General features: G+C 33.6%; 1 protein-coding gene across 7 annotated transcripts in view; it reads left to right on the plus strand.

Annotated features, from left to right (window-relative positions):
- LOC135222340 (43 kDa receptor-associated protein of the synapse homolog) overlaps window positions 1-14974 on the plus strand; it is a 485735-nt gene that overhangs the window by 365341 nt on the left and 105420 nt on the right. The gene's annotated exons all lie outside the window — the stretch shown is intronic.

Here is a 14974-nt window from a genome sequence, read left to right on the forward strand (position 1 = left end):
TTGCTTTTTTGAATAATATTCCAGATTCTTTTTACAGATAAAATACAACTTGAACTCTGATTTCCTTACAGCAGCATTTATTATTAATGTTATTAATTTTTTGGTTTTTTGTTTTTGCTGATTTCGAAATCTCTCTAAAATTTTTCACCCTTAATATTCACTAATAAATTATTGTATTGTTTCGGTTATATTCAACATCCCATATGAATAACGACCGATGTTGAGGAAATTTCTTAAGGTTTTAATTTATTTTATTTATTTTTAACAAACATTAAAGAAAACTACCAGAAAATAGTGACGTCTTGCTTGAGCTTCCTCTCTCATGTGACACTCACTCCCGAAATTCTGCGCGAGGCCTTCTTCCCTCTTCCTCTCTTAAATAATTTCCTTTGTCCGTTCCAAGAGTTTAAAATTATTACAGTTTTTTGTTATGGATTAGTTGCCTTTATTTCTAAATAAAATACTCATATTTTGCAAACCCTAATTTACTGTAATATTCACGTCGGTAAATGTGTCTTTTATTGCACACATACAGTAATATAGTATATATATATATATATATATATATATATATATATATATATATATATATATATATATATATATATATATATAGACAGATACGACAGACCAGACAATCTGTGCGCACCTATGCGCAGGTTTATACACAAACATATATACATATAGAACTGAATGCATGTGCAAGAAGTATTTGTTTGGAATTACCAGTAAACATCTGATATTCTTTCATTATTAAATAATAACAATCATTTGATGGCATCCGCGACGATGGCCTGTTGAAATAATTTTTTTAATAATTGAAATCATGTATAACTTTCGTTGTAATTAATCCTGTATACTGACAAGAATGATGTTCTTTTTTTTTTTTTTTTACTTCCTTCTTTGAAGGACAGATTTAAGCATCACTGTCAAATGATATTTTGTTTTGATTCTAATCTTTTATTCTGCTAAATTCTCTTAATATTTTTCTTCTTCCCGGTAAATAGTTGCCTTCCATGCAGTCCTTCATAATTAGATTATCGTGCTAATATAATATAACCCGCTTGTCTTGGTTAGATCATAATGCTCTCATTACTTGCGTGAGAAACACCCTTAACATAATTCTGTTGGAATAACATTCCATCATCATTTAGCCGTAATTTGCTTTTCTTATCAAATAACTTCTTTGTCGCAACTCCGTTGAAATATTCCCCTGAATCCAAATTAATTGAATTGCGTATTCCGTAGCCTTCGGCAAGCATATGAATTGAATTACCGTCTCCAAAGACCGCTATTAATGATTTTCCTTGACTATCTCTTTTTTTTTTTATTGACGCCTATCTGGCATACCCACTGAAAGCTCGTCTTCATAAATAACATTATTTCGTGGAAATAATACCTTTCTTTCGACTCCCGGTAAATAATAGTCTTCGTATGATCTGCTGTTCATAATAAGTAAATTTCTTGTTCTGTGACTTTTATTTATAAATCTTGCACCCTTCGCCACACGTCCCCAAATTATGCCATTATACTCTCTCTCTAGTTTCTCCTCCTCACCGTAATTCCTTATGTACGACTTATTCCTTGAGTCGAAGAGGTAGTTTTGCGTAACTGCTACGAATTCTGCATATCCCCTAATTCGCCATTTATGCCCCCCCCCCATCCTCTTCGTTACGCAAATCTGGTTTGTATCCTTCTCTCTCTCTCTCTCTCTCTCTCTCTCTCTCTCTCTCTCTCTCTCCAGTCAATATTGACTTTTCCTTTCCCAAATTCATCGTCGGATAATGCTTTATCCTATCCTAACGTCCACGATAATTATTTCATTAAGTCCTAAATATCAACTACCTTTATCTTATTTCATTAAGCCCTAAATAACAGCTACCTTTATCTTATTTAAAACTATAATGTACGTTAACCAGTCGTTAAATTCTCGGAAATTTATTTAATTCTCTATTATGTTAAGCTTCTCACTAAGTATTCATTCATTTCCATTCTTAACTACGGTAAACTTTATTTTTCCATAAGCCCACAGTTTCTATCCCGTTTCCTTTTCCCTTTTCGTCCTGAATATTTGAGATACTGCCCTCCATCAACACTGCATATTGAAACCAGTTTTTCCAGAGTATTGAAGTCAATAATGCCATGTGTTTGTATAAAGTTATTTTTAGGGAAGATGGTAAAAAAACTAAAAAACTTTTTTTACAGTTATTTTTATGAAATATGGTAAAAAATCTAAAAGAATTTTAGAGTTATTTCTAGGAAAGATGGTCCAAAAATTTAAAGAATTTTATATAGTTATTTCTAGGAAAGATGGTTAAAAAACTAAAAGAAATTTATAAAGTTATTGTTAGGAAAGATGGTAAAAAACTGAAAGTAATTTAGAAAGTTATTTCTAGGAAAGATGGTAAAAAAATTTTAAAAAAGAAAAAAATAAACCTCTTTCCCTAAAGTACTTGGTAAATATTTAAAAAAATATTATTCCCTTTCGCGAAGTTTAGAGGTGATGCTGATATTGTCAATCTACGCAACTCCTCAAAACAATGATAATAACAAGAAAGAACATTTCAATCAGTCGGCCGTCAATACATCATTAGGTTTCCTTGACTTCCCCAGTGAGTAACCCTTTAAATAGTAAAAATGATTCTTTCTCACAAATAATAAAAATGATTCTTTCTCCTCTCGCTTGCCGTTTTTCCCAAGGAAATGGCACCCTTTTCTCTCAGTATTCCGTGACCCAAAATTGACATTTTGGCCCCCCCAACCCACCCATGAAAAAAGATCAATTTTGCAACTTGATATTTTCGAATGTGGCTTTAGTTGTGGCTGTTGTGGATCGATTTGTACCGCTTTTAAGTGCTTTCAGTGATGCTTTTGTTTGTTTGTTTGTTTTTTTATCAATGAATAATGATTTCAGGTGTTTGAATTTAAAAACCGTCAATGGTTGCGAGTTTTTTTTTTTTTATCTTATGTATCTGTTTGTTTGTGATCAGTGTCTCTTGTTTGTTTTGCATTTTGATTTGCATTTGTTCATGAAAATGACATCTATTTGTAAGACGCTTGGGTTGGATTTACTGTTGTGCTTGTGAAATAAAAAACAGAAAACTGTTTATTTTGCCCATTACAGGTGGTTGAATCAATTGCCTGCTTTACACGTTTATGTTGTTGCTTATAATGTTTTGAATTTCAGATTTTAACCCATTTGTTTTTGTAGAAAATTTCATCCTTTGTTGTTTCATAAACTCTTTCTGTTCGTGAAACGCAGCGTACACTCATATACTATGTTATGATATATTTTGAAAAAGGAAATGCAGTTTATTTTCATGGTGGACATATACTATTTATATTTTATATCCCGTTATTATCCCCTTGAGAAATTATATATATATATATATATATATATATATATATATATTATATATATATATATATATATATATATATATATATATATATATATATTATATATATATATATATAAATATATATATAAATATGTGTGTGCTTTAGATTCTCCTCTTATACTGCGAATGGCACAATCATAACTTTGTCGTGTACAGTTGATTTTCCTGTTAATAGCCAAATGGTTTGTAGACGAGAAAAAATTGAGTAATTCCGGTATATTTTCCAAAACAAGCTGTCATATATAATCCTGCTGATCACTTTTTGCCTCTAATTTTGTTTGAGGAAGTTTTTTTATTTATTTTTTAAGTGGAAAGTTACTGTGAAGTTACTTTATTGTTAATTGAAATCTGCTTTATGCATGCCATGACAGCTTTTATTTCTTTATTATTTCTTTTTAGTTTTATTACCGTCGGTACCACCGGTTATATATGCCAAATTGACCCTGTTTTTACGCAGTGCATTCCAGGTCTATTGAACTGAATGCACACGTTCAACGAAAAGGTATTAGTGTCCTCGTAGTATCAGGAGCTCAGCATCGATCTATAATGATTAAAAGACGTGGAAAAACCGGAAGACCAGGCCATAATATTGAATCACAGAGCATAATTCACAGACAGGGTGGAGGCATTACGTTTTCGAAGTTGTGCTTTCATTGAGACTTAATATAATATCTTCTACAGTTTGAGTTTCCACTCTGATGAGATATTGTGTTCAATTTATGGAATTTTAATGTACCCCAGGTTACAGTTGTGACCATAAGTTTACGCCTGATATCAACTGATGATATGCTATTCGGTCAAGCTTCTATATTCCCTTATTCGCTGACAACTTCAGATGTACCGAAAGACAACGTTTGACTGCCTCGTGTTGTGCGTTTTGTAAAGGACAAAGTATATTCTTTTATCATTCTTTTAGTAGTCATAAACCAGCTCTGCCATAATTCCTTTTAAAATAACTCACGGTCTTTGGTTGACATGCTTCGCATATAAGGTCCGTTGTTACTGCGAGTACAAAGAGAAAAGAGCGATAAAAAGATAATTTGTAAGATGTCGTGGCGGGTTTATGAAAGAGCACAAAGTTATTTCCATATGAATCTTTCGTTCTTCACTTTGGCTTCAAACTTGGCTACACAAGACACGTTCCCATTATATGAGAAATGCTCATTGATATGAACACATTAATGGAAGAAAAACGTTCAGATCTATGCATATTAAGCTAATAAGTTTTCCATCCAATTAATCTTATAAGAAATTACTTACATATAAAAAAAAAGTCGCGCTATTTCAGTGGGACAATTTATACTGAAACTTTCACTTGTATACAGTAATATTTGTAAATGACGAGGAATATATATATATATATATAATATATATATATATATATATATATATATATATATATATATATATAATATATATATAATATCACACCGAGCGCGCGTATGCTACACGAATTCCCAGTGGGACGATTTGCAGCGTGAATGCTGGCGGAGAACGATAATTGAAAAAATGAGTCATTAACCCAAGTTAGTTCTGCTAATAGCTAAGGGTACTGAAATTAGATCGCAGTCAATTTATTTCTCTCTCTCTCTCTCTCTCTCTCTCTCTCTCTCTCTCTCTCTCTCTCTCTCTCCTCTCCTTACTCGGGTTATATCTATATATATTTGCCAAAAATAAGTTCTCTTTCCCCCTACTCGGGTTATAATATCTATATATATTTGACAAAAATAAGTTCTCTCTCCCCTTACTCGTGTTACAATATTATATATATTTGCACAAAAAAAGGTGGTTCCTCTAAAGAGAAGTTAACTTAAATAGAAGTCACTTAGGATTTCTTTTTATCTCTTCATTTTGGTTTCAAAATGGGCTGCACTAGACACTGTTCCCAGTGTATATTAGAAATGGTCGCTTTTATGAACACATCAAGTTTTTTAGGTTGTCAATAGAAGGAAAGTATTCAGATAATATACAAAAGCTAATATGCGAGTCGTGCAGTGCATTCTTCAAAAGTTAAAAGTAAACCAAAAATCTCCGATTTCATTGTGAAAATTTATAATGCAAACAATCATTTACTATAGCAAAATACCACTTTCAGTTTGTTAACAAATATGGATCTCGTGGAAGTTGATTTTTGTTTGTTTATTTGTTTGAAGATGTTGCCAGTTTCTATTTTGAATACTAGTGCGCATATTTTATTGTGTTGATGAATCTGACGAATGTTAATGTACATAAGTTTGACGGCACACTCGCGCATGGCAACATAATTTGCTGTTGACCTTGCAACTACTGTGGCTGTGGTCCCTACCCAAGAAAGAGAATGTCCCCATTCATTTCCTCTGAAATTCAAGTCTCTTTTTTTTAAAGCGTACCCAACAATATTAGGAAGTCGAAAGCTGAAAAGGTCATGTGGTGAGTGTAACAAGAGACTTAAGTATTTGCATAATATATGCATGTGCATCCACACGTTTTTGAATGCAACCAAGCACAGTTCTCTGTAGAGGACGGAAAATATGAAACGATTCTTGACTTGTATTTTACGTAACCGCGTATAATACTTCTTTCAGAAAGCACTGGAATGGTGAAATGGCAGGAAAAAAAAAAAAAGATATTTGTACATGAGAGAAACAGACAGGATGAATTTCGTGGAAATGAAGGTGAATTCGTCATTATACGCCCTTTGTATTTTTTTTTTCATTGCTAAATTGTTTTCAGTGCTGCATTTTTTTCATTCATATATTTTTCTTTGCCATATTTTTTCCCCATATTTTGTTCTGTCATATTTTTTTCATTGCCATTTTTTTACTTTGCCATATTTTTTTCAGTGCCTTATTTTCTCCTTGCCACCTTTTGTTCTTTACCAAAAAAAAATCCCCCCCCATATTTTGTACTTTGCTATATATATATATTTTTTTTACTTTGCCATATATTTTTTTTATTGCCACGTAACGATCGTCATCAGCCGAAGTGAGGGCGAGTGTCCGGGGGGTGGGGGCGTTTCTCTCCCCACCCCCTTCCCTCCAGAGCCGAAGGCCTCACGGTCGTAATTGAGTCCGGCGCAGGAGAGTAGTAGTCTTTCTACTTTAAATAGAGAAAATTGAACGTTTGGAGATGTAGGTAGGTAGCGACTTGACGTCAAGTGGCGTTTTGTGACGTAAGCGCCGCCACAGCAGATGTGCTCCCACGAATATATATAGATATATATCGTCTTAAACCACGGTTGCAGTTTTTTTTTTTTTTTTTTTTGCGCACGCGCGTTTATTCATTTATTTGCATGTGCAGGCACGTGCCACTCATGCGCAGAAAGTGACGGTGGGGACGTGGGGATTGGAAAGTTCGCCGAGGCAGATGTAACGAAGAAAATCAATTGTATATATATATATATATATATATATATATATATATATTTATATTTTATAGATTACTTGCTTATAAAAATACATACGTACGTGTGGGGCTGTTTGTATATTGTGAGAGTTAATACCTCTCATACATGAAAGACATCATAGAGAGTAGAAATGTTGAATACTGAAAAAAAATGCGGGAGATCGCCTATCTCTCTCTCTCTCTCTCTTCTCTCTCTCTCTCTCTCTCTCTCTCTCTCACTGCTGGTGCTGTGCTGCTGCTACTTGCTCCTCCTCCTCCTCCGCCTCCGCTGCTCTCCTAAGCAAACAGAGAGTGAATGGTCTTTTTGGATCCCCCAGTCGTATGTGTGGACATTTCGAAGGATAAGAAAAAGAATAACCGGCCAAGAGAAATATTTAGTTGGCAGTTTTATTAAAATTCTTCCAAACATTCTATTGAGTCGTGACAGAATATAGCCCTGCTGACTTTTGTTTTTTGCGTCTTTGTTATTTTTTTTTTCACTCATGTAGGTGGATGTTAGGCCAAATAAGAGGTATTTTCGTATCTTCTGTTTCTCCCGTTGTTATTAATTATTCACCTATTTTTGTTTTTTCCCCTTATTTACGTGGATGTTAGATCAAATAAGAGGTATTTTCGTAAATTCTGTTTCTCACGTTTTTATTTTGTGTAAGGGACGGAGAGAGGAGAGGGGAGGGGAGGTACCTCATTTATTGCCAGGGTATACAAAGTAGTTCTTCATAGCGCTGCTACAGGCGCTGATTCAAGCCATTTCGTTCTGAAATCTGTATTTCTTTGTTACTTTTGCTTACGTTAAATGTCGGTCCCAGTTTTGTTAAGTATTTGAAGGACTTAAGAGTTATTGAAATATTCATTCCTTTAGATTATTTTGACATGCAGTTGAAAGATAATCTGGGATTCCTGTGAGGATTTCATAGTTCTCTCTCTCTCTCTCTCTCTCTCTCTCTCTCTCTCTCTCTCTCTCTCTGGCAGTAGTGATGCTACAGCAGTAGTCATGGGTAATGTAGTCTACATAGACTTGACGCCTGCAGATGCAAATAATTGAATTATTAACATTTTATCTCCGTAAAGTTGAAAATTTTGGGTAATTACTTGGATCACGCTAGTTTTCACATTATTTTTATTTATTTACTGATAATCATTGAATTTTACTTATTTCCTTAATGATCTTTGATTGATTTCCTTTACTTGTTTACTGAGAAATTTCCATTTCCGTTTCGGAAAGATGTTAGTTATTGTATCACGCCGTAGATTTATTTCGTTTTATCGGTATTTTTCAGTTCTTCGACCTTTTTAACGCATTTTCTGGTAAACTCCTTTCATTTTCAAAGCTTGAGGGTACAATGCAATAAGAAAATCTCAGAGGGAAAGGTCATAAAATGAAAACGGTGGAAGATTAGTGTCGTAATATATATATATATAATTATATATATATATATATATATATATATATATATATATATATATATATATATGGCCCCACATTTCCAGCTCCGTATTTTGCAGTTTTGATGTACCCTACATATATATATATATATATATATATATATATATATATATATATATATATACATATATATATATACAGCAAAACTCCAAAATAGGAAGTAGGAAATGTTGAGCAATGTATATGACGACCCCATTCTTCCTGGTCACTTTATGAGCTTCCTTCCCTCTGAGATTTTTCTTACCGGTGGACTGCACTGTACTCTCAACTTTATTTAATGAATGGAATTGACCTAAAAATACGTTAAAAAACGACGAGGAATTCATATGAATATATTATACATGAATGTATACATATATACATAACCATACGTTTGCGTATTCTACTTATCTACTTATGTTGGTTTATGATTTATTCCCTCATTGGCATAACTACATATCTGTTAACCTCCTACGGAGTAGATGATTCAGTTTATTGAATTCATTTTTCCAACTCCCAGCGGTCCTATATCTTACTAGTAGCCCAATCCTTTACGGTTCTTCTTCATCTTTGACCCGAAATATTTGAGTGTAAATGTTATCGGACACTCGATAACTTGTCAACCCCAGTGCAACCATAGTAGTTTCCTTCTATTTGTGTGCATACTCTCTCATCTAGATTATCTGCTGACGATATAATCCGTGCTCTTTTTAGCAGACGTCAATACGGTTTTTTTTTTTAATGCTTTCCTTGTCGTGATTACATTGGTTAAGTTCGTAAATCGGCTTTCACAAAATTAAGTTTTGTTGTGGTTCAGTGCGTCGCTAAAACTTTACATTAATTTGAAATGACGAGCTGCATTAAAATTTCAGACGAATCAAGTTGCTTTGTAAACTTTTTTTGTTTTTATCAGGGAAATGTGAGGAGCGTCGCTCCATACTAAAATTATACCTCACCCCCCATGTTTGAATTGGAACAAATATCTTCATTAACCCACAATGAGTTCATATAATGTAGGCCTTCGAGGCAAATGAGTTTCCTTTGTGTTAATGACATTAGAGTGGTCAGGAGGATCCCTTAACTTATTTACGGAAAGTTCCGCCAGATTACGTACGGGTTCAGTAGCCTCCTGCCTCCTCGCATCCCGGAAGAGAGAGAGAGAGAAAGGAGTTACAAGCTTAAGTCCGAAAGAGTTAATGAACACGGAGTTGTGTTTTGTTTTATGCTTTTGTTTTCGCTCACTAGTTGTGCTTCATTGCGTGGTTTACAATGCTAACGTTTTAAATAAACAGAAGTGAGAGTTCTGTGTGACGTCCTTCCGAAAGTAGTGAAGGATTTTTCTCTCTCATTCTGCCTTTTGGTTTTGGAGAATTTGATCTTTGTCTTTCAAGTCATTGGTTTGTCTCCGTTTCCGTGAGGCGTTAACTTTGTGATCTTCATCGCTTTGTTTAGCCTTATGAACGTTGAAAACCTTTAATACATAATAACCATTCAGCAGGACGCCCACAGTGGTTCAGAATTGCTAAATCGTGGACAAAACTCTAAGGTGAAAAGATCCAAACTTGAAACCCAGTGTCTTGAACATCTATTCAAATTAATAAAAAGCAGAATTAAACAAAGAAAAAGTTTATTCTAACGTTACATACAGTTTTTTTATGTACTATTGGACCTTCTTAAATCACGAAAATGATAACACTAGCCATAAGAAAAGGATTTTTATAGTGTTATAAAAAAAATATTAAAAATATTAAAATTATATACAATAACAATTCATGAAATAAAAATAAATAAAGAAATACAAGAGCACGACATTAAAAGAAATACAAACTAGTGCTTTAGTGTCCCATACTACTTTCACAATCAGTCAAAATCACAATCACTATCATCAGTCATGTTACCAACCATTACTGTCAGTGTCACTGGCAATAATATCACCATCATTGTTACTTTCTCTACCACCATTTGCAGACTGTTCGGTAGTGGGATCACTCATGAAAATAGGTGATGCTTCAAGTAGGGAAACGACTTCGGGTGATAAGCGAGTCTTTTTCTTATGTTGTAATCCTCCTGGTCGCAGCTGGTCGCAAGAAATTTTTGCTGATTATGAAAGTTTATGTATCAAATATTACTCACATTGCAAATACATTGGTGGACACAGTGGGAATACCTTTCAAAATCTGCAACAACTTTATCTATTAATTTCTAAGTGCTTTGTCAGTTTCAGAATATAGTTTCGCTATATATGTATTGTAGTTATGTCATTAAAGGTATTCCTACTAACTGAGATAAAATTTCTTCACATATCAAAAAATATGAAGCTCATAAGTATATACCTCAATATTTTTCCATCATTTTATGACCCACTTAAACTTGCAACTCCGTTCTCTCTTGTTGCAATAACATCACCTGAATATGAAATACCGAAAAACATAATTAATCCTGCAATCAGTGGAAATTGATTTTTGGCCACGAATTCGTGATCCTGGACCACTGTAGCGCCGGGCGGAAACTTTAATTTACAATTAGGAAAACGTTACCTAGCAAGGACAATATTAAATAACAAACCCAAGAAAACGAAATAGACGATCCCCTCAGAAGATAAACTGTTGCGAAATGCACGAATATTTTGATATCAGGTAATTTTTTCTTTCCATTTAATCTTATGTCTACTCGTAACGCTATTGTCATAACATAAAAAAAGAAAAGACGGAAAGCAATAGATGTATAAAATCACCGGTATTAAAAGAGTATAACTCTGGAACTCTGAACGGGTTTAAGAACGAGGTAAGATGGGCTTTGCAGGAACCCTTGTAGTACATGAGCTGTTGAACCTATATAGACGTTTTATGAAACAAAAACTTTCACCACTTTTTTTTTAAAGTATCGCAGTGTGGTCTGAATAGAATTGGAATATTCATTTCACTATTTAGACATGGATAATTATCAGTTTAATCTTAATGAGCGCAGAAGATTCAGCTTGCTTGTCATTTGGTTATGTTATTATTATTATTATTGTTATTATTATTATTATTATTATTATTATTATTATTATTATTATTATTATTATAATAACTGTGGATGTTCCTTGAGAATCTTAAGATGCTCTTTTCCTTGGCCGCTCTCTCGCAGATCGTTTATTGTTCACAACAGAATTATCCCTTTGTTTTGAAGCTAAATATAACTATAACTCTCAGGGTCTCATTCTACCTTTTCTTGGTGTCTACGAGAATGGTATTTAAATTTTTCTTAAATGTTATTCGCTGCCTTTATGAAACAGTGTAACGGAAAATTATACCAAGAAACTCGGTGAGCCCCGAATCGTTTTACCTGCTTGAATGAAAAAGAGCGAGCATCTGAAATCGAATGGAGGCGAGAATGAATGTTGTGATGAGAGAGTCGAGAGGAAGACGCGAATAAATCAGATCACAGGAAACTAAACCCAAATGACGCAAGAATGAAAATAAGGGAGTTCGGATCTGGCTTCGAACCAAAAAGGTAATGGGCCGGTATTACTACCTTCAACAGGATCGACTTCATCAACAGTTTTCTTTTTATTTTGCTTTTTAGCTCTCTCTCTCTCTCTCTCTCTCTCTCTCTCTCTCTCTCTCTCTCTCTCTCTCTCTCTCTCTCAAATGCAAGGTTACCTTTGGCATTGAGAATTATTTGGTTGATGCGAAAGTCTCTCTCTCTCTCTCTCTCTCATCGTCTCTCTCTCTCTCTCTCTCTCTCTCTCTCTCCTCATTCAAATGTAAAGTTACCTTTGGCATTGAGAATAATTCGTTTGGTACGAAAGTTAAAGTAAAACTTGCGGAATTGTTGTTTGCACGAGACAGGAAATCAGACTAGAGCGAGACAAGGAAAATAGTTTCATAGGAGACTTGGATTCACTTTTGACAAATGAAGATCCTCTTCCGATTTGCCTGCAGTGACAGCAGAAGCTTAAAGGAGAACGAAGCCTCCAATGAAATTGAACTAGTATTAAAGCTTGGTCCTGTTTATCAGAAATAAATTCAGATCATTGTTCCAAAAGAACGTGTCACTTGTCGTTCCGTCTCTTCAAAGAAATCAGATTCCAGTATCTTGACGTTGCTGGAGTTTTGTTTAGCTTCGTCTTGACGTTTGTTTATTTTTTAATTCTAGTCGCCGGAATTTTGTTCCATATTCTTCCCGTTGCTGGAATTTTTTTTTACTTTCTTCTCGTCGCTGGAATTTGGTTTCATTTCTCGTTCCTGGAAAACTGTTTCACTTTCTTCTCGTTGCAGAATTTTTTTCCACACTTCTCGTCGCTGGAATTTCGTTTCACTTCTCTTTCCTGGAATTCTGTTTAATGTCTTTCACGTCACTGGATTTTTTTTTTTTTTTTTTTTCTTTTTTTTTTTTTTTTTTTTGGTCACATTCTTTTCGTCACAGGAATTTTGTTTTACTTTCGTCCCGATGCTGGGATTTTATTTCGCATTCTACTTGTAGATGGAATTTTGTTCTCGTTTTCTTCCCATAGCTGGAATTTTATTTCACATTCTTCTCGTCGCCGGAATTTCGTTCACTTTCTTCTTGTTGCTGGAGTTTTGTTTCAGTTTTCTTGTCTTTCAAATTTAGTTCTATTTTCTTCTTTTCGCTGGAATTTCTTTCGAAATTTTGTATTTGGTTTACATTACAAATTGGGAAAAACGTTTATATCCATGTTTATGTATTAAAATTTGTATTTATTATGCGAATTTGGCTACAAAAGGCTTATTCTAACTTTTTTTTTTATTTCCCGAAAGGTCAACGACGAAAATATCCTTTTTGTCAGAAATAAACATACATGTGTGTGTGTATAGGCGTGTATGTATGTATGTGTGTATATATATATATATATATATATATATATATATATATATTATATTTTATATGTATGTATGTATATATATGTTATATATATATAATATATAAATGTATATTATATACATACATACATACATACATACACGCTTGGTATTTCTGACAAAAGAATTATTTTGTCGATAACCGTTCGGTTCAAATTGACATAGGAATGTGCTTTTATAATCTCTGTGGTATAATAAATATCAAGTGTTATTTTACGTTTATATATATAGTAGGTATACATACAGACATCGTACATATATATTTATGTATATATATATATGTATGTATGTATGTATGTGTATGCCTGTGTGTATTTAAAGAGAAAGAAAGAGAGAAGCTGCACCAGTGCACACACTTGTTAATACGCGCAGGTGTGTGCATGCATATGTGCTTTTGTATTTCGAAGCCGGAGGGCTCAGGCGGAGATTTATAACCTCTTCACTTTGTAAAGTTTTTATCCCTTAATTTTTGGTGTCTATAAACACGGGGGAAAACTGCCGCTGCCTCACTTTTGTCTTTTAGTGTTCCGCTTATCTTTACGACTTTCATTCGTGAATGTTGCGCCTTTTCCTTTCCATCGGTAACCATTTCAGCTCTGTGGTAGATGGAGGTCCGATACAGTAGGAAATTTCATTCGGTTTCCGATGTATTTTGTTATTGAACGCTCTAACTGTTCGTACTATATTCTCTCTCTCTCTCTCTCTCTCTCTCTCTCTCTCTCTCTCTCTCTCTCTCTCTCTCTCTCTCTCTCTCTTAAAAAGGCATGCATCCAGCGCACCGTCCAAAAATAGTGTTTTTCTTTCTATCGGATGTCCATTGGTTATTGGTTCTGTCTTTCTTTGCTTTTCTCTTGATTATTCGATTGAACCATCGACTGGCTCGCAAACACACGCACAAACTAACTAGAAGTCGCGACTGATGAAACTGTACGCTAGGGAAAGATACAGACTTTTAAACACGTTATAGTTAGTATCATCTGAACTCGTGTACAAATGAGCTAAATGAAATGAACTGAAAATTGCTTTTTCAAATTCGAAAAAAAAAAATTATATATATATATGTGTATATATATATATATATAATATATATATATATATATATATATATATATATATAATATATATATATATATATATATATATATATATATATATAGCTTATATTCCACCTGTTAAGCTGTTTTGTACCTGCTGCACTGGTTTTAACCGGACTTTGAATACTTGTTTTTAAATTTTTTCAGTTTTTTTGCTTACTTTGTCAGATGTTCTCTGTTTTTAGCATTGTACCTCGAAAATGTGTGGAAATAACACGAAAGCGCTTGGTACTCCTTCTTTTATATTTCCTGTGGTCTTGGCTAAATATATATATATATATATATATATATATATATATATATATATATATATATATATATATATATATAAAGGTAATGCCACGGGGGCAAATGAAAAAGCATTACCTTTATTTATACATAGCATCACGTTTGAATACACACACACACACACACACACACACACACACACATATATATATATATATATATATATATATATATATATATATATATATATATATATATATATATAAAACCGATTCCCTTTTAAAGAGGATTCATGTGCCATTTCCTTTTTGTATACTCGTGTATCGTGAGCCATGCCATTCATACAAAGCGGCTATGAAGTTGTACAATGACAGTGGAGTAGTTTGCAGAAGTGATTTGTATTTCTGTCGATGAGTGCCTGGTAAATCTTCGGCAGCGCGCTATAACTATACCAGTAGCAGATAGGTTTGAAAGTCAGATACTATCACTTTTTCCAGTTAGATTCTTAACTGTTTATATTTAGGGTGCCTCTTCCCCCGCCGATTTAAATTTGACGTTAAAGCAGGATGATTTCTGAAG

Source organism: Macrobrachium nipponense, chromosome 20, assembly GCF_015104395.2.
Source record: "Macrobrachium nipponense isolate FS-2020 chromosome 20, ASM1510439v2, whole genome shotgun sequence".
Taxonomy (NCBI): domain Eukaryota; kingdom Metazoa; phylum Arthropoda; class Malacostraca; order Decapoda; family Palaemonidae; genus Macrobrachium; species Macrobrachium nipponense.